Below are 18,681 nucleotides of genomic sequence, written 5' to 3'. Positions count from 1 at the left end.
TATACCCAGTAGTAAGCTGACCTAGGTAATTAGTTAGGTAGTGTATACCCAGTAGTAATCTGACCTAGGTAAGTAGTTAGGGTAGTGTATACCCAGTAGCCAGTAGTAAGCTGACCTAGGTAAGTAGTTAGGTAGTGTATACCCAGTAGCCAGTAGTAATCTGACCTAGGTAAGTAGTTAGGTAGTGTATACCCAGTAGCCAGTAGTAATCTGACCTAGGTAAATAGTTAGGTAGTGTATACCCAGTAGTAATCTGACCTAGGTAAGTAGTTAGGTAGTGTATACCCAGTAGAAAGCTGACCTAGGTAAGTAGTTAGGTAGTGTATACCCAGTAGCCAGTAGTAAGCTGACCTAGGTAAGTAGTTAGGTAGTGTATACCCAGTAGCCAGTAGTAATCTGACCTAGGTAAGTAGTTAGGTAGTGTATACCCAGTAGCCAGTAGTAATCTGACCTAGGTAATTAGTTAGGTAGTGTATACCCAGTAGTAATCTGACCTAGGTAAATAGTTAGGTAGTGTATACCCAGTAGTAAGCTGACCTAGGTAAGTAGTTAGGTAGTGTATACCCAGTAGCCAGTAGTAATCTGACCTAGGTAAGTAGTTAGGTAGTGTATACCCAGTAGTAATCTGACCTAGGTAAGTAGTTAGGTAGTGTATACCCAGTAGCCAGTAGTAAGCTGACCTAGGTAAGTAGTTAGGTAGTGTATACCAGTAGCCAGTAGTAAGCTGACCTAGGTAAGTAGTTAGGTAGTGTATACCCAGTAGCCGTAGTAATCTGACCTAGGTAAGTAGTTAGGTAGTGTATACCCAGTAGCCAGTAGTAATCTGACCTAGGTAAGTAGTTAGGTAGTGTATACCCAGTAGCCAGTAGTAAGCTGACCTAGGTAAGTAGTTAGGTAGTGTATACCCAGTAGCCAGTAGTAATCTGACCTAGGTAAGTAGTTAGGTAGTGTATACCAGTAGCCAGTAGTAATCTGACCTAGGTAAGTAGTTAGGTAGTGTATACCCAGTAGTAATCTGACCTAGGTAAGTAGTTAGGTAGTGTATACCCAGTAGTAATCTGACCTAGGTAAGTAGTTAGGTAGTGTATACCCAGTAGTAAGCTGACCTAGGTAAGTAGTTAGGTAGTGTATACCCAGTAGTAATCTGACCTAGGTAAGTAGTTAGGTAGTGTATACCCAGTAGCCAGTAGTAATCTGACCTAGGTAAGTAGTTAGGTAGTGTATACCCAGTAGTAAGCTGACCTAGGTAAGTAGTTAGGTAGTGTATACCCAGTAGTAAGCTGACCTAGGTAAGTAGTTAGGTAGTGTATACCCAGTAGTAATCTGACCTAGGTAATTAGTTAGGTAGTGTATACCCACCAGTAGTAATCTGACCTAGGTAAGTAGTTAGGTAGTGTATACCCAGTAGTAAGCTGACCTAGGTAAATAGTTAGGTAGTGTATACCCAGTAGCCAGTAGTAATCTGACCTAGGTAAGTAGTTAGGTAGTGTATACCCAGTAGCAATCTGACTCAGGTAAGTAAAGGTAGTATACCCAGTAGCCAGTAGTAAGCTGACCTAGGTAAGTAGTTAGGTAGTGTATACCCAGTAGTAAGCTGACCTAGGCAAGTAGTTAGGCAGTGTATACCCAGTAGCCTGTAGTAATCTGACCTAGGTAAGTAGTTAGGTAGTGTATACCCAGTAGCCAGTAGTAATCTGACCTAGGTAAGTAGTTAGGTAGTGTATACCCAGTAGCCAGTAGTAATCTGACCTAGGTAAGTAGTTAGGTAGTGTATACCCAGTAGCCAGTAGTAATCTGACCTAGGTAAGTAGTTAGGTAGTGTATACCCAGTAGTAATCTGACCTAGGTAATTAGTTAGGTAGTGTATACCCAGTAGTAATCTGACCTAGGTAATTAGTTAGGTAGTGTATACCCAGTAGTAAGCTGACCTAGGTAATTAGTTAGGTAGTGTATACCCAGTAGCCAGTAGTAATCTGACCTAGGTAAGTAGTTAGGTAGTGTATACCCAGTAGTAATCTGACCTAGGTAATTAGTTAGGTAGTGTATACCCAGTAGTAATCTGACCTAGGTAATTAGTTAGGTAGTGTATACCCAGTAGTAAGCTGACCTAGGTAATTAGTTAGGTAGTGTATACCCAGTAGTAATCTGACCTAGGTAATTAGTTAGGTAGTGTATACCCAGTAGTAATCTGACCTAGGTAATTAGTTAGGTAGTGTATACCCAGTAGTAAGCTGACCTAGGTAAATAGTTAGGTAGTGTATACCCAGTAGCCAGTAGTAATCTGACCTAGGTAAGTAGTTAGGTAGTGTATACCCAGTAGTAAGCTGACCTAGGTAAGTAGTTAGGTAGTGTATACCCAGTAGCCAGTAGTAAGCTGACCTAGGTAAGTAGTTAGGTAGTGTATACCCAGTAGTAATCTGACCTAGGTAATTAGTTAGGTAGTGTATACCCAGTAGTAATCTGACCTAGGTAAGTAGTTAGGTTGTGTATACCCAGTAGTAAGCTGACCTAGGTAAGTAGTTAGGTAGTGTATACCCAGTAGTAATCTGACCTAGGTAAGTAGTTAGGTAGTGTATACCCAGTAGTAAGCTGACCTAGGTAAGTAGTTAGGTAGTGTATACCCAGTAGTAATCTGACCTTGGTAAGTAGTTAGGTAGTGTATACCCAGTAGTAAGCTGACCTAGGTAAGTAGTTAGGTAGTGTATACCCACCCAGTAGTAAGCCTTTCTCTGAAGTTGACAACCTGTTTGTTCGTGCTCTTACTGCAGATGTCTGCTGGTAGTTGCTGTAGATCAGACCTGAACACATTTCAATGAAAGTCATATTCACAGTCGCTGGCTGGTCTTTGTTCTGATTCTTTCTCAGGAAATCCGAAACCAAGCCAGCGACTATTCATATAAGGTGGCAAAACTTCCGGAGAATCAGAATCGAAACCGATATCGAGATGTCAGTCCCTGTAAGTGTTTTTGTCTGTGCAACTATCATTCATGAAGTACGCTACACTAGTCATCAGTGTGATGAATGTTTACACCTTGACGATTCGCAAATAGTTTTAATTTACACATTTAAATATATCTGGTTTCAGATGATCACAGTCGCGTTAAACTTGAAAACTCTGAAAATGACTACATCAATGCAAGTCTAGTCACGGTGGAGGAAGCCCAAAGAACCTACATTCTGTCTCAGGTCAGTACATACAAGTAGTCTAGTCACGGTGGACGAAGCCCAAAGAACCTACATTCTGTCTCAGGTCAGTACATATAAGTAGTCTAGTCACGGTGGACGAAGCCCAAAGAACCTACATTCTGTCTGTCTCAGGTCAGTACATATAAGTAGTCTAGTCACGAACCTACATTCTGTCTCAGGTCAGACGAAGCCCAAAGAACCTACATTCTGTCTCAGGTCAGTACATATAAGTAGTCTAGTCACGGTGGACGAAGCCCAAAGAACCTACATTCTGTCTCAGGTCAGTACATATAAGTAGTCTAGTCACGGTGGACGAAGCCCAAAGAACCTACATTCTGTCTCAGGTCAGTACATATAAGTAGTCTAGTCACGGTGGACGAAGCCCAAAGAACCTACATTCTGTCTCAGGTCAGTACATATAAGTAGTCTAGTCACGGTGGACGAAGCCCAAAGAACCTACATTCTGTCTCAGGTCAGTACATATAAGTAGTCTAGTCACGGTGGACGAAGCCCAAAGAACCTACATTCTGTCTCAGGTCAGTACATATAAGTAGTCTAGTCACGGTGGACGAAGCCCAAAGAACCTACATTCTGTCTCAGGTCAGTACATATAAGTAGTCTAGTCACGGTGGACGAAGCCCAAAGAACCTACATTCTGTCTCAGGTCAGTACATATAAGTAGTCTAGTCAAAGCCCAAAACCTACATTCTGTCTCAGGTCAGTACATACAAGTAGCTCAGACATTTCCATTCATTCTGTACTGATCACTGAAATGAGATTTTCACTCAACATGTACTAAGGATTGCGTATCTACATTTGAAGGGTTGGTCTGTGTTTCAGTTGGTGATGAAGCAGTGTGTTTTCTCCCAAAGGGCCCCTTGAAGAACACCTGCGGGCACTTCTGGTTGATGGTCTGGGAGCAGAACTCCAAAGCTGTTATAATGCTAAACAGAATCATGGAGAAGGGATCTGTAAGTAGCCTACATACATGTTATAATGCTGAACAGAATCATAGAGAAGGGATCTGTAAGTAGCCTACATACATGTTATAATGCTGAACAGAATCATAGAGAAGGGGTCTGTAAGTAGCCTATATACATGTTATAATGCTGAACAGAATCATAGAGAAGGGATCTGTAAGTAGCCTATATACATGTTATAATGCTGAACAGAATCATAGAGAAGGGATCTGTAAGTAGCCTATATACATGTTATAATGCTGAACAGAATCATAGAGAAGGGATCTGTAAGTAGCCTACATACATGTTATAATGCTGAACAGAATCCTAGAGAAGGGGTCTGTAAGTAGCCTATATACATGTTATAATGCTGAACAGAATCATAGAGAAGGGATCTGTAAGTAGCCTATATACATGTTATAATGCTGAACAGAATCCTAGAGAAGGGATCTGTAAGTAGCCTATATACATGTTATAATGCTGAACAGAATCATAGAGAAGGGTCTGTAAGTAGCCTATATACATGTTATAATGCTGAACAGAATCATGGAGAAGGGATCTGTAAGTAGCCTATATACATGTTATAATGCTGAACAGAATCATAGAGAAGGGATCTGTAAGTAGCCTATATACATGTTATAATGCTGAACAGAATCATAGAGAAGGGATCTGTAAGTAGCCTACATACATGTTATAATGCTGAACAGAATCATAGAGAAGGGTCTGTAAGTAGCCTATATACATGTTATAATGCTGAACAGAATCATAGAGAAGGGATCTGTAAGTAGCCTATATACATGTTATAATGCTGAACAGAATCATGGAGAAGGGATCTGTAAGTAGCCTATATACATGTTATAATGCTGAACAGAATCATAGAGAAGGGATCTGTAAGTAGCCTATATACATGTTATAATGCTGAACAGAATCATAGAGAAGGGGTCTGTAAGTAGCCTATATACATGTTATAATGCTGAACAGAATCTAGAGAAGGGATCTGTAGCTACAGTAGCCTATATGACAGTTATAATGCTGAACAGAATCCGCTAGAGTCGAGGCCATCTGTAAGTAGACCAACATACATGTTATAATGCTGATCAGAATCAAATAGAGAAGGGATCAGTGGCTAGTTAGCCATCCCATCAGGTGTTCAGGTTGGGCTAATGCTGATGTATTGTCCCCCCCCAGAATCAGGAGAAGTGTCCTCAGTTGTCCCCCCCCCAACAGGAGAAGTGTGCTCAGTAACAGAATCATTGTCCCCCCCCCCAGACAGGAGAAGTGTGCTCAGTACTACAGCTGACTGATGTATTGTCCCCCCCCAACAGGAGAATCATGGAGAAAGGATCTGATGTAGCCTACATAGATGTTATAATGCTGAACAGAATCCCCCAGAAGGAGATCTGTAAGTCTCAGTACTACAGCTGACTGATGTTATAATGTCCCCCCCCCCTGAACAGGAGAAGTGTCCTCAGTACTACAGCTGATCTGATGTAGCCTACAGGACATGTTATAATGCTGACTGATGATTGTCACAGGAGAAGTGGGTGTCCTATATACATGTTATAACAGCTGACTGAGATTGTCCAACAGGAGAAGTGGATCAGTACTACAGCTGACTGATGTATTGTCCCCCCCAACATGTTATAATGACTGATGTACAGAATCATGGAGAAGTGGATCTGTAAGCTGACTGATGTATACATGTTATAATGCTGAACAGAATCCCCCCCCAACAGGAGAAGTGGATCTGTACTACAGCTGACTGATATACATGTGCTATAATACAGCTGAACAGAATCCCAACAGGAGAAGTGTGATCTGTAGCTACAGCTGACTGATTATTGTCCCCCCCAACAGAGAAGTGTGCTTCAGTTTCAGCTGACTGATGTATTGTCCCACACAACCAAGTGTGGACCAACACAGCTGACTGTTCATTGTCCCTCTGTCCAGGGTGCTCAGTACTACAGCTGACTGATTATGTCCCCCCACAAAGGAGAAGTGGCTCAGCTGCAGTGGCTGATGTTTAGCCATCCCAACAGGTGTTCAGGTTCAGTAATACAGCTGATGATGTGTGTCCCCCCCAACAGGAGAAGTGTGTCAGTACTCTGACTGATTGTCCCCCCAACAGGAGAAGTGTCCTCAGTACTACAGCTGACTGATGTATTGTCCCCCCCCAACAGGAGAAGTGTGCTCAGTACTACAGCTGACTGATGTATTGTCCCCCCAACAGGAGAAGTGTGCTCAGTACTACAGCTGACTGATGTATTGTCCCCCCCCAACAGGAGAAGTGTCCTCAGTACTACAGCTGACTGATGTATTGTCCCCCCCCAACAGGAGAAGTGTGCTCAGTACTACAGCTGACTGATGTATTGTCCCCCCCCAACAGGAGAAGTGTCCTCAGTACTACAGCTGACTGATGTATTGTCCCCCCAACAGGAGAAGTGTCCTCAGTACTACAGCTGACTGATGTATTGTCCCCCCCCCAACAGGAGAAGTGTCCTCAGTACTACAGCTGACTGATGTATTGTCCCCCCCAACAGGAGAAGTGTCCTCAGTACTACAGCTGACTGATGTATTGTCCCCCCCCCAACAGGAGAAGTGTGCTCAGTACTACAGCTGACTGATGTATTGTCCCCCCCCCCAACAGGAGAAGTGTCCTCAGTACTACAGCTGACTGATGTATTGTCCCCCCCAACAGGAGAAGTGTCCTCAGTACTACAGCTGACTGATGTATTGTCCCCCCCAACAGGAGAAGTGTGCTCAGTACTACAGCTGACTGATGTATTGTCCCCCCCCCAACAGGAGAAGTGTGCTCAGTACTACAGCTGACTGATGTATTGTCCCCCCCAACAGGAGAAGTGTGCTCAGTACTACAGCTGACTGATGTATTGTCCCCCAACAGGAGAAGTGTCCTCAGTACTACAGCTGACTGATGTATTGTCCCCCCCCAACAGGAGAAGTGTGCTCAGTACTACAGCTGACTGATGTATTGTCCCCCCCCCCAACAGGAGAAGTGTGCTCAGTACTACAGCTGACTGATGTATTGTCCCCCCAACAGGAGAAGTGTGCTCAGTACTACAGCTGACTGATGTATTGTCCCCCCCCAACAGGAGAAGTGTGCTCAGTACTACAGCTGACTGATGTATTGTCCCCCCCCAACAGGAGAAGTGTCCTCAGTACTACAGCTGACTGATGTATTGCCCCCCCCCCAACAGGAGAAGTGTGCTCAGTACTACAGCTGACTGATGTATTGTCCCCCCCCCAACAGGAGAAGTGTGCTCAGTACTACAGCTGACTGATGTATTGTCCCCCCAACAGGAGAAGTGTGCTCAGTACTACAGCTGGCTGATGTATTGTCCCCCCCCCAACAGGAGAAGTGTGCTCAGTACTACAGCTGACTGATGTATTGCCCCCCCCCAACAGGAGAAGTGTGCTCAGTACTACAGCTGACTGATGTATTGTCCCCCCCCAACAGGAGAAGTGTGCTCAGTACTACAGCTGACTGATGTATTGCCCCCCCCCCCCCCCCAACAGGAGAAGTGTGCTCAGTACTACAGCTGACTGATGTATTGCCCCCCCCCCCAACAGGAGAAGTGTCCTCAGTACTACAGCTGACTGATGTATTGTCCCCCCCCCCCAACAGGAGAAGTGTGCTCAGTACTACAGCTGACTGATGTATTGTCCCCCCCCCAACAGGAGAAGTGTCCTCAGTACTACAGCTGACTGATGTATTGTCCCCCCCAACAGGAGAAGTGTCCTCAGTACTACAGCTGACTGATGTATTGTCCCCCCCCCCCCAACAGGAGAAGTGTCCTCAGTACTACAGCTGACTGATGTATTGTCCCCCCCAACAGGAGAAGTGTCCTCAGTACTACAGCTGACTGATGTATTGCCCCCCCCCCAACAGGAGAAGTGTCCTCAGTACTACAGCTGACTGATGTATTGTCCCCCCAACAGGAGAAGTGTGCTCAGTACTACAGCTGACTGATGTATTGCCCCCCCCAACAGGAGAAGTGTGCTCAGTACTACAGCTGACTGATGTATTGTCCCCCCCCAACAGGAGAAGTGTCCTCAGTACTACAGCTGACTGATGTATTGTCCCCCAACAGGAGAAGTGTCCTCAGTACTACAGCTGACTGATGTATTGTCCCCCCCCCCCAACAGGAGAAGTGTGCTCAGTACTACAGCTGACTGATGTATTGTCCCCCCCCAACAGGAGAAGTGTGCTCAGTACTACAGCTGACTGATGTATTGTCCCCCCCCAACAGGAGAAGTGTGCTCAGTACTACAGCTGACTGATGTATTGTCCCCCCCCAACAGGAGAAGTGTGCTCAGTACTACAGCTGACTGATGTATTGTCCCCCCCCCAACAGGAGAAGTGTGCTCAGTACTACAGCTGACTGATGTATTGTCCCCCCCCAACAGGAGAAGTGTGCTCAGTACTACAGCTGACTGATGTATTGCCCCCCCCCCCCCCCCAACAGGAGAAGTGTGCTCAGTACTACAGCTGACTGATGTATTGTCCCCCCCCAACAGGAGAAGTGTGCTCAGTACTACAGCTGACTGATGTATTGTCCCCCCCCAACAGGAGAAGTGTGCTCAGTACTACAGCTGACTGATGTATTGTCCCCCCCCCCCCCAACAGGAGAAGTGTGCTCAGTACTACAGCTGACTGATGTATTGTCCCCCCCCCAACAGGAGAAGTGTCCTCAGTACTACAGCTGACTGATGTATTGCCCCCACCCCCCCCCAACAGGAGAAGTGTGCTCAGTACTACAGCTGACTGATGTATTGTCCCCCCAACAGGAGAAGTGTCCTCAGTACTACAGCTGACTGATGTATTGCCCCCCCAACAGGAGAAGTGTGCTCAGTACTACAGCTGACTGATGTATTGTCCCCCCCCCAACAGGAGAAGTGTCCTCAGTACTACAGCTGACTGATGTATTGCCCCCCCCCCCCCCCCCCCCAACAGGAGAAGTGTGCTCAGTACTACAGCTGACTGATGTATTGTCCCCCCCAACAGGAGAAGTGTGCTCAGTACTACAGCTGACTGATGTATTGTCCCCCCAACAGGAGAAGTGTGCTCAGTACTACAGCTGACTGATGTATTGTACTACAGCTGACCCCCCAACAGGAGAAGTGTGCTCAGTACTACAGCTGACTGATGTATTGCCCCCCCCAACAGGAGAAGTGTGCTCAGTACTACAGCTGACTGATGTATTGTCCCCCCCAACAGGAGAAGTGTCCTCAGTACTACAGCTGACTGATGTATTGCCCCCCACCCCCCCCCCCCAACAGGAGAAGTGTGCTCAGTACTACAGCTGACTGATGTATTGTCCCCCCCCAACAGGAGAAGTGTCCTCAGTACTACAGCTGACTGATGTATTGCCCCCCACCCCCCCCCCCCAACAGGAGAAGTGTGCTCAGTACTACAGCTGACTGATGTATTGTCCCCCCAACAGGAGAAGTGTCCTCAGTACTACAGCTGACTGATGTATTGTCCCCCCCCCAACAGGAGAAGTGTGCTCAGTACTACAGCTGACTGATGTATTGTCCCCCCCCCAACAGGAGAAGTGTCCTCAGTACTACAGCTGACTGATGTATTGCCCCCCCCAACAGGAGAAGTGTCCTCAGTACTACAGCTGACTGATGTATTGTCCCCCCCCAACAGGAGAAGTGTGCTCAGTACTACAGCTGACTGATGTATTGTCCCCCCCCCCAACAGGAGAAGTGTGCTCAGTACTACAGCTGACTGATGTATTGTCCCCCCAACAGGAGAAGTGTCCTCAGTACTACAGCTGACTGATGTATTGCCCCCCACCCCCCCCCCCCCCAACAGGAGAAGTGTGCTCAGTACTACAGCTGACTGATGTATTGTCCCCCCCCAACAGGAGAAGTGTGCTCAGTACTACAGCTGACTGATGTGTATTGCTCAGTACTACAGCTGACTGATGTATTGTCCCCCCCCAACAGGAGAAGTGTGCTCAGTACTACAGCTGACTGATGTATTGTCCCCCCCAACAGGAGAAGTGTGCTCAGTACTACAGCTGACTGATGTATTGTCCCCCCCCCCCCCAACAGGAGAAGTGTGCTCAGTACTACAGCTGACTGATGTATTGCCCCCCCCCAACAGGAGAAGTGTCCTCAGTACTACAGCTGACTGATGTATTGTCCCCCCCAACAGGAGAAGTGTGCTCAGTACTACAGCTGACTGATGTATTGTCCCCCCCAACAGGAGAAGTGTGCCAGTACTACAGCTGACCCCCCCAACAGGAGAAGTGTGCTCAGTACTACAGCTGACTGATGTATTGTCCCCCCCCCAACAGGAGAAGTGTGCTCAGTACTACAGCTGACTGATGTATTGTCCCCCCCAACAGGAGAAGTGTGCTCAGTACTACAGCTGACTGATGTATTGTCCCCCAACAGAGAAGTGTCCTCAGTACTACAGCTGACTGATGTATTGTCCCCCCCCAACAGGAGAAGTGTCCTCAGTACTACAGCTGACTGATGTATTGTCCCCCCCCAACAGGAGAAGTGTCCTCAGTACTACAGCTGACTGATGTATTGTCCCCCCCCAACAGGAGAAGTGTGCTCAGTACTACAGCTGACTGATGTATTGTCCCCCCCAACAGGAGAAGTGTGCTCAGTACTACAGCTGACTGATGTATTGTCCCCCCCCCCAACAGGAGAAGTGTGCTCAGTACTACAGCTGACTGATGTATTGTCCCCCCCCAACAGGAGAAGTGTGCTCAGTACTACAGCTGACTGATGTGTCCCCCCCAACAGGAGAAGTGTCCTCAGTACTACAGCTGACTGATGTATTGTCCCCCCCAACAGGAGAAGTGTGCTCAGTACTACAGCTGACTGATGTATTGTCCCCCCCCAACAGGAGAAGTGTGCTCAGTACTACAGCTGACTGATGTATTGTCCCCCCCCAACAGGAGAAGTGTGCTCAGTACTACAGCTGACTGATGTATTGTCCCCCCCAACAGGAGAAGTGTGCTCAGTACTACAGCTGACTGATGTATTGTCCCCCCCAACAGGAGAAGTGTGCTCAGTACTACAGCTGACTGATGTATTGTCCCCCCAACAGGAGAAGTGTGCTCAGTACTACAGCTGACTGATGTATTGTCCCCCCCCAACAGGAGAAGTGTGCTCAGTACTACAGCTGACTGATGTATTGTCCCCCCCCAACAGGAGAAGTGTGCTCAGTACTACAGCTGACTGATGTATTGTCCCCCCCCCCAACAGGAGAAGTGTGCTCAGTACTACAGCTGACTGATGTATTGCCCCCCCCCCAACAGGAGAAGTGTGCTCAGTACTGGCCTACAGCCGAGGAACAGCAGCTGTCTTACACGGACACCGGGTTTGTCGTGACGCTGTTGAAGGAAGAGGACATGTCCAACTACATCTGACGAGTGTTGGAGCTGAGGAACACAGAGGTGAGCTCTTCGTCTCCGTGTGTGTCATGAGGGTCGTTGCTGTTAGCAACAGTCACCGTAATAAAAGACATGTCTTTTATCCAGACAGGAGGAACCACAGAGATATACCACTTTCATTACACCACCTGGCCTGACTTTGGCGTCCCAGAATCCCCGGCCTCTTTCCTCAACTTCCTGGTGAAGGTGCGGGAGTCTGGCTCATTGGGGCCCCAACAGGGCCCTCCGTGGTCCACTGCAGCGCTGGGATTGGACCCCAACAGGACCTTCTCGTTACAGTCGACACGTGTCTCATCCTGGTAACATCAGAACTTCCTGTTTTTACATTGTAATTGAATGCCCGAGGTTGGTTTGAAAGTAGACTAGCTTCCTGTTCAGGGGTTTCCTTGGACATTGAGCCTGTTCCCGCTACAGATACAGGAGATTCTGTCTCGGACAAGGCTCTACTACGTGGTGTTTCACATCAGCTCCAGGTCAAACTGTATTTTTATGTTTTTTTTTCACCTTTATTGAACCATGTATTTATATATATATATATAACCCTAACCCTTTATTTAACCAGGTATTTATATATATAACCCTAACCCTTTAATTAACCAGGTATTTATATATATAACCCTAACTCTTTATTTAACCAGGTACCACAGATATATATATATAACCCCTAACCCTTTATTTAACCAGGTATTTATTTATATTTACCTCAACTTCCTAACCCATATATATATATATATATAACCCTAACCCTTTATTTAACCAGGTATTTATATATATATAACCCTAACCCTTTATTTAACCAGGTATTTATATATATATCCCTAACCCTTTATTTAACCAGGTATTTATATATATAACCCTAACCCTTTATTTAACCAGGTATTTATATATATATATATAACCCTAACCCTTTATTTAACCAGGTATTTATATATATATAACCCTAACCCTTTATTTAACCAGGTATTTATATATATAACCCTAACCCTTTATTTAACCAGGTATTTATATATATATATAACCCTAACCCTTAATTTAACCAGGTATTTATATATATATATAACCCTTTAATTAACCAGGTATTTATATATATAACCCTTTATTTAACCAGGTATTTATTTATATATATATATATATAACCCTAACCCTTTATTTAACCAGGTATTTATATATATATATAACCCTAACCCTTTATTTAACCAGGTATTTATATATATATAACCCTAACCCTTTAATTAACCAGGTATTTATATATATAACCCTTTATTTAACCAGGTATTTATATATATATATATATAACCCTAACCCTTTATTTAACCAGGTATTTATATATATATATAACCCTTTAATTAACCAGGTATTTATATATATAACCCTAACCCTGTATTTAACCAGGTATTTATATATATACCCTAACCCTTTATTTAACCAGGTATTTATATATATAACCCTAACCCTTTATTTAACCAGGTATTTATATATATAACCCTAACCCTTTATTTAACCAGGTATTTATATATATATAACCCTAACCCTTTATTTAACCAGGTATTTATATATATATATAACCCTAACCCTTTATTTAACCAGGTATTTATATATATAACCCTAACCCTTTATTTAACCAGGTATTTATATATATAGGCCCTAACCCTTTATTTAACCAGGTATTTATATATATATATAACCCTAACCCTTTATTTAACCAGGTATTATATATATAACCCTAACCCTTATTTAACCAGGTATTTATATATATAACCCTAACCCAATATTTAACCAGGTATTTATATATATATATATAGATAACCCTTTATTTAACCAGGTATTTATATATATAACTGTTCACCCTTTATTTAACCAGGTATTTATATATATATAACCCTAACCCTTTATTTAACCAGGTCATTTATATATCTCCTATCCCTTTATTTAACCAGGTATTTATATATATATATATAACCCTGTCCCTGGTATTTAACCAGATATTTATATATATATATATAACCTTTAACCTGGTTTATATATATATATAACCATAACTCTTTATTTAACCAGGTATTTATATAGTCATATATATATAACCCTGTCCTTTATTTAACCAGGTATTTATATATATAACCCTAACCCTTTATGTAACCTGGTATTTATTTATATTTATATATATATATATATAACCCTAGGTCCTTTATTTAACCAGGTATTTATATATATAACCCTCTCTTTATGTAACCAGGTATTTATAATATATATAACCCTAACCCTGGTGTTATTTGAAGTATTTATATATATAACCCTGTCCCTTTATTTGGGTATTTATATATATAACCCTGTCCCTTTATTTAACCAGGTATTTATATTATATAACTCCTGTCCCTGGTATTTGGGTATTTATATTATATATATCCCTAACACCTTTATTTAACCAGGTATTTAGTATTATATAACCCTTTGTCCCTGGTGTTGTGGGTGAATATATAACCCTAACTCCTTTATTTAACCTGGTGTTTATATATATTCCCTAACCCTCTTATGTCCCTGGTGTTGTGGGTGAATTTATATATATATAACCCTAACCCTTTAATTCCCTGGTGTTGTGGGTATATCATATAACCCTAACCCTGTATTTCCCTGGTGTTGTATATATATAACCATAACCCTTTATGTCCCTGGTATTTGGGTTATAGTTATATATATCTAACCCTGTCCTTTATTGTGGGTATTTATATATATATATCCCTAACCCTTGGTTTAACCAGGTGGGTATATATATAACCCTAACCCTTTATTTCCCAGGTGTTTATATGAATATAACCCTAACCCATTATTTAACCTGGTGTTTATGAAGTCATATATAACTCCTGTCCCTGGTGTTGTGGGTGATTTATATTATAACCCTAACCCTGTATTTCCCTGGTGTTGTGGGTGAGAACAAGTTCTCATTTCCTGTCCCTGGTGTTGTGGGTGAAGTCAGTTCGTCAACAACAACACAGAGTTACCCTGGTGATGTGGGTGAAGTCAATAACACAATAGAAACATCTATGTACAGTGTGTGGAAATGTGGAGTAGGGAGGAGGCATTAAATAGGCTCCTGTCCCTGGTGTTGTGGGTAATTCAATTTAGCATCAACACTGGAGTCTCCTGTCAGATGGTGTTGTGGGCAGGTCATTCTCTCTCTCTGGTGTTGTGGGGTGTAGAGAAACTGGGATGCAAAAGGTGAAAATAAATAACAATATGGGGATGAGGTGTTGTGGGTGATTTACAGATGGGCTGTGTCTCCTGTCCCTGGTGTACTGTTCAGCATTAAGTCAGACCAGCCGGTCTTGTCCCTGGTGTTGTGGGTGAAGTCATTCTCTCTCTTGTCCCTGGTGTTGTGGGTGAAGTCATTCTCTCTCTCCTGTCCCTGGTGTTGTGGGTGAAGTCATTCTCTCTCTCCTGTCCCTGGTGTTGTGGGTGAAGTCATTCTCTCTCTCCTGTCCCTGGTGTTGTGGGTGAAGTCATTCTCTCTCTCCTGTCCCTGGTGTTGTGGGTGAAGTCATTCTCTCTCTCCTGTCCCTGGTGTTGTGGGTGAAGTCATTCTCTCTCTCTCCTGTCCCTGGTGTTGTGGGTGAAGTCATTCTCTCTCTCCTGTCCCTGGTGTTGTGGGTGAAGTCATTCTTTCTCTCCTGTCCCTGGTGTTGTGGGTGAAGTCATTCTCTCTCCTGTCCCTGGTGTTGTGGGTGAAGTCATTCTCTCTCTCCTGTCCCTGGTGTTGTGGGTGAAGTCATTCTCTCTCTCCTGTCCCTGGTGTTGTGGGTGAAGTCATTCTCTCTCTCCTGTCCCTGGTGTTGTGGGTGAAGCCATTCTCTCTCTCCTGTCCCTGGTGTTGTGGGTGAAGTCATTCTCTCTCTCCTGTCCCTGGTGTCGTGGGTGAAGTCATTCTCTCTCCTGTCCCTGGTGTTGTGGGTGAAGTCATTCTCTCTCTCCTGTCCCTGGTGTTGTGGGTGAAGTCATTCTCTCTCCTGTCCCTGGTGTCGTGGGTGAAGTCATTCTCTCTCTCCTGTCCCTGGTGTTGTGGGTGAAGTCATTCTCTCTCTCCTGTCCCTGGTGTTGTGGGTGAAGTCATTCTCTCTCTCTCCTGTCCCTGGTGTTGTGGGTGAAGTCATTCTCTCTCCTGTCCCTGGTGTTGTGGGTGAAGTCATTCTCTCTCCTGTCCCTGGTGTTGTGGGTGAAGTCATTCTTTCTCTCCTGTCCCTGGTGTTGTGGGTGAAGTCATTCTTCTCTCTCTCCTGTCCCTGGTGTTGTGGGTGAAGTCATTCTCTCTCTCCTGTCCCTGGTGTTGTGGGTAAAGTCATTCTCTCTCCTGTCCCTGGTGTTGTGGGTGAAGTCATTCTCTCTCTCCTGTCCCTGGTGTTGTGGGTGAAGTCATTCTCTCTCTCCTGTCCCTGGTGTTGTGGGTGAAGTCATTCTCTCTCTCTCCTGTCCCTGGTGTTGTGGGTGAAGTCATTCTCTCCTGTCCCTGGTGTTGTGGGTGAAGTCATTCTCTCTCTCCTGTCCCTGGTGTGTGGGTGAAGTCATTCTCTCTCTCCTGTCCCTGGTGTTGTGGGTGAAGTCATTCTCTTTCTCTCCTGTCCCTGGTGTTGTGGGTGAAGTCATTCTCTCTCTCCTGTCCGTGGTGTTGTGGGTGAAGTCATTCTCTCTCTCCCCTGTCCCTGGTGTTGTGGGTGAAGTCATTCTCTCTCCCTGTCCCTGGTGTTGTGGGTGAAGTCATTCTCTCCCCTGTCCCTGGTGTTGTGGGTGAAGTCATTTCTCTCTCCTGTCCTTGGTGTTGTGGGTGAAGTCATTATCTCTCTCCTGTCCCTGGTGTTGTGGGTGAAGTCATTCTCTCTCTCCTGTCCCTGGTGTTGTGGGTGAAGTCATTCTCTCTCCTGTCCCTGGTGTTGTGGGTGAAGTCATTCTCTCTCTCTCCTGTCCCTGGTGTTGTGGGTGAAGTCATTCTCTCTCTCTCCTGTCCCTGGTGTTGTGGGTGAAGTCATTCTCTCTCTCCTGTCCCTGGTGTCGTGGGTGAAGTCATTCTCTCTCTCCTGTCCAGATGGACAAGAGGAAGGGCTCGTCGTCAGTGGACATTCTGAGAGTTCTGCTGGACATGAGGGAGTACCGGATGGGTCTGATCCAGACTCCTGACCAGCTACGCTTCTCCTACAGGGCCGTCCTGGAGGGAGCCAAGAGCATCATGGGAGACTGCACTGTACAGGTAAACACCGCTAACCCTAACCACACACCTAGCTAGCTGGAGGGAGCCAAGAGCATCATGGGAGACTGCTCTGTACAGGTAACACCGCTAACCCTAACCACACACCTAGTTAGCTGGAGGGAGCCAAGAGCATCATGGGAGACTGCTCTGCACAGGTACACACTGTAACTAGTGTAAGGGATGAGTCCTGTGTCACCGTGAAACGATTTAGGGGGTTGTGACACTGTACAGGGTCATTCTGGGGCGGCAGGTAGCCTAGTGGTTAGAGCGTTGGACTAGTAACCGAAAGGTTGCTGGATCGAATCCCAGAGTTGACAGGGGCTGTCGGTCTGCCCCTGAACAAGGTAGTTGTTCTGTTCCTAGGACGTCATTGAAAATAAGAATTTTTTCTTTAACTGACTTGCCTAGTTAAATAAAGGTAAAATTAAAAATATTGCCGTATGGGAGAGTAGAGAACTGTCAATGTGAAACTAGACATGAGCAGAACTGTGTCTTCATTAACTACTTGTCTGTCTGTCTGTCTGTCTGTCTGTCTGTCTGTCTGTCTGTCTGTCTGTCTGTCTGTCTGTCTGTCTGTCTGTCTGTCTGTCTGTCTGTCTGTCATTAACTACTGTCATGTCTGTCTGTCTGTTGGTCATTGCCTACTGTTAAATGTCTGTCTGTCTGTCTGTCTGTTGGTCATTAACTACTGTCCTGTCTGTCTGACATGAGCAGAACTGTGTCTTCATTAACTACTGTCCTGTCTGTCTGTCTGTCTGTCTGTCTGTCTGTCTGTCTGTCTGTCTGTCTGTCTGTCTGTCTGTCTGTTGGTCATTAACTACTGTCCTGTCTGTCTGTCTGTCTGTCTGTCTGTCTGTCTGTGGAGCTGTTGGTCATTAACTACTGTCATGTCTGTCTGTCTGTCTGTCTTTGGTCATTAACTACTGTCCTGTCTGTCTGAGCTGTTGTTGGTCATTAACTACTGTCCTGTCTGTCTGTCCTGTCTGTCTGTCCTGTCTGTCTGTCCTGTCTGTCTCTGTCTGTCTGTCTGTCTGCTGGGTCATTAACTACTGTCCTGTCTGTCTGTCTGTCTGTCTGTCTGTCTGTCTGTCTGTCTGTCTGTCTGTCTGTCTGTCTGGGGAGCTGTTGGTCATTAACTACTGTCCTGTCTGTCTGTCTGTCTGTCTGGGGAGCTGTTGTCTGTCATTAACTACTGTCCTGTCTGTCTGTCTGTCTGTCTGAGGAGCTGTTGGTCATTAACTACTGTCCTGTCTGTCTGTCCTGTCTGTCTGTTGGTCATGTACTGTCCTGTCTGTCTGAGGAGCTGTTGGTCATTAACTACTGTCTGTCCTGTCTGTCCTGTCTGTCCTGTCTGTCCTGTCTGTCCTGTCTGTTGGTCCTGTCTGTCTGTCTGAGGAGCTGTTGGTCATTAACTACTGTCCTGTCTGTCTGTCCTGTCTGTCTGTCCTGTCTGTCTGTCTGTCCTGTCTGTCTGTCCTGTCTGTCTGTCCTGTCTGTCTGGGAGCTGTTGGTCATTAACTACTGTCCTGTCTGTCTGTCCTGTCTGTCTGTCTGTCCTGTCTGTCTGAGGAGCTGTTGGTCATTAACTGTCTGTCCTGTCTGTCTGTCTGTCTGTCTGTCTGTCTGTCTGTCTGTCTGTCTGTCTGTCTGTCTGTCTGAGGAGCTGTCTGGTCATTAACTACTGTCCTGTCTGTCTGGGGAGCTGTCTGGTCATTAACTACTGTCCTGTCTGTCTGTCTGTCTGTCTGTCTGTCTGTCTGTCTGTCTGAGGAGCTGTTGGTCATTAACTACTGTCCTGTCTGTCTGTCCAGAGCCAGAAGAGAGAGCTGTCCAGAGAGGACAGAGCAACAGTATGCGATTCACCGCC

At 45.1% G+C, this 18,681-nt stretch overlaps 1 pseudogene; it reads left to right on the top strand.

The window, feature by feature from the left end:
* The first annotated feature begins 2,862 nt into the window (after positions 1-2,862).
* Positions 2,863-18,676, top strand: LOC135536469 (tyrosine-protein phosphatase non-receptor type 1-like; annotated as a pseudogene).
* Positions 18,677-18,681: the final 5 nt, after the last annotated feature.

The sequence above is a fragment of the Oncorhynchus masou genome, unplaced genomic scaffold (genome assembly GCF_036934945.1).
Source record: "Oncorhynchus masou masou isolate Uvic2021 unplaced genomic scaffold, UVic_Omas_1.1 unplaced_scaffold_6220, whole genome shotgun sequence".
Taxonomy (NCBI): domain Eukaryota; kingdom Metazoa; phylum Chordata; class Actinopteri; order Salmoniformes; family Salmonidae; genus Oncorhynchus; species Oncorhynchus masou.
The sequence above is the reverse complement of the archived record's forward strand: the minus strand, read 5'-3'. Positions and strand labels throughout refer to the sequence as shown.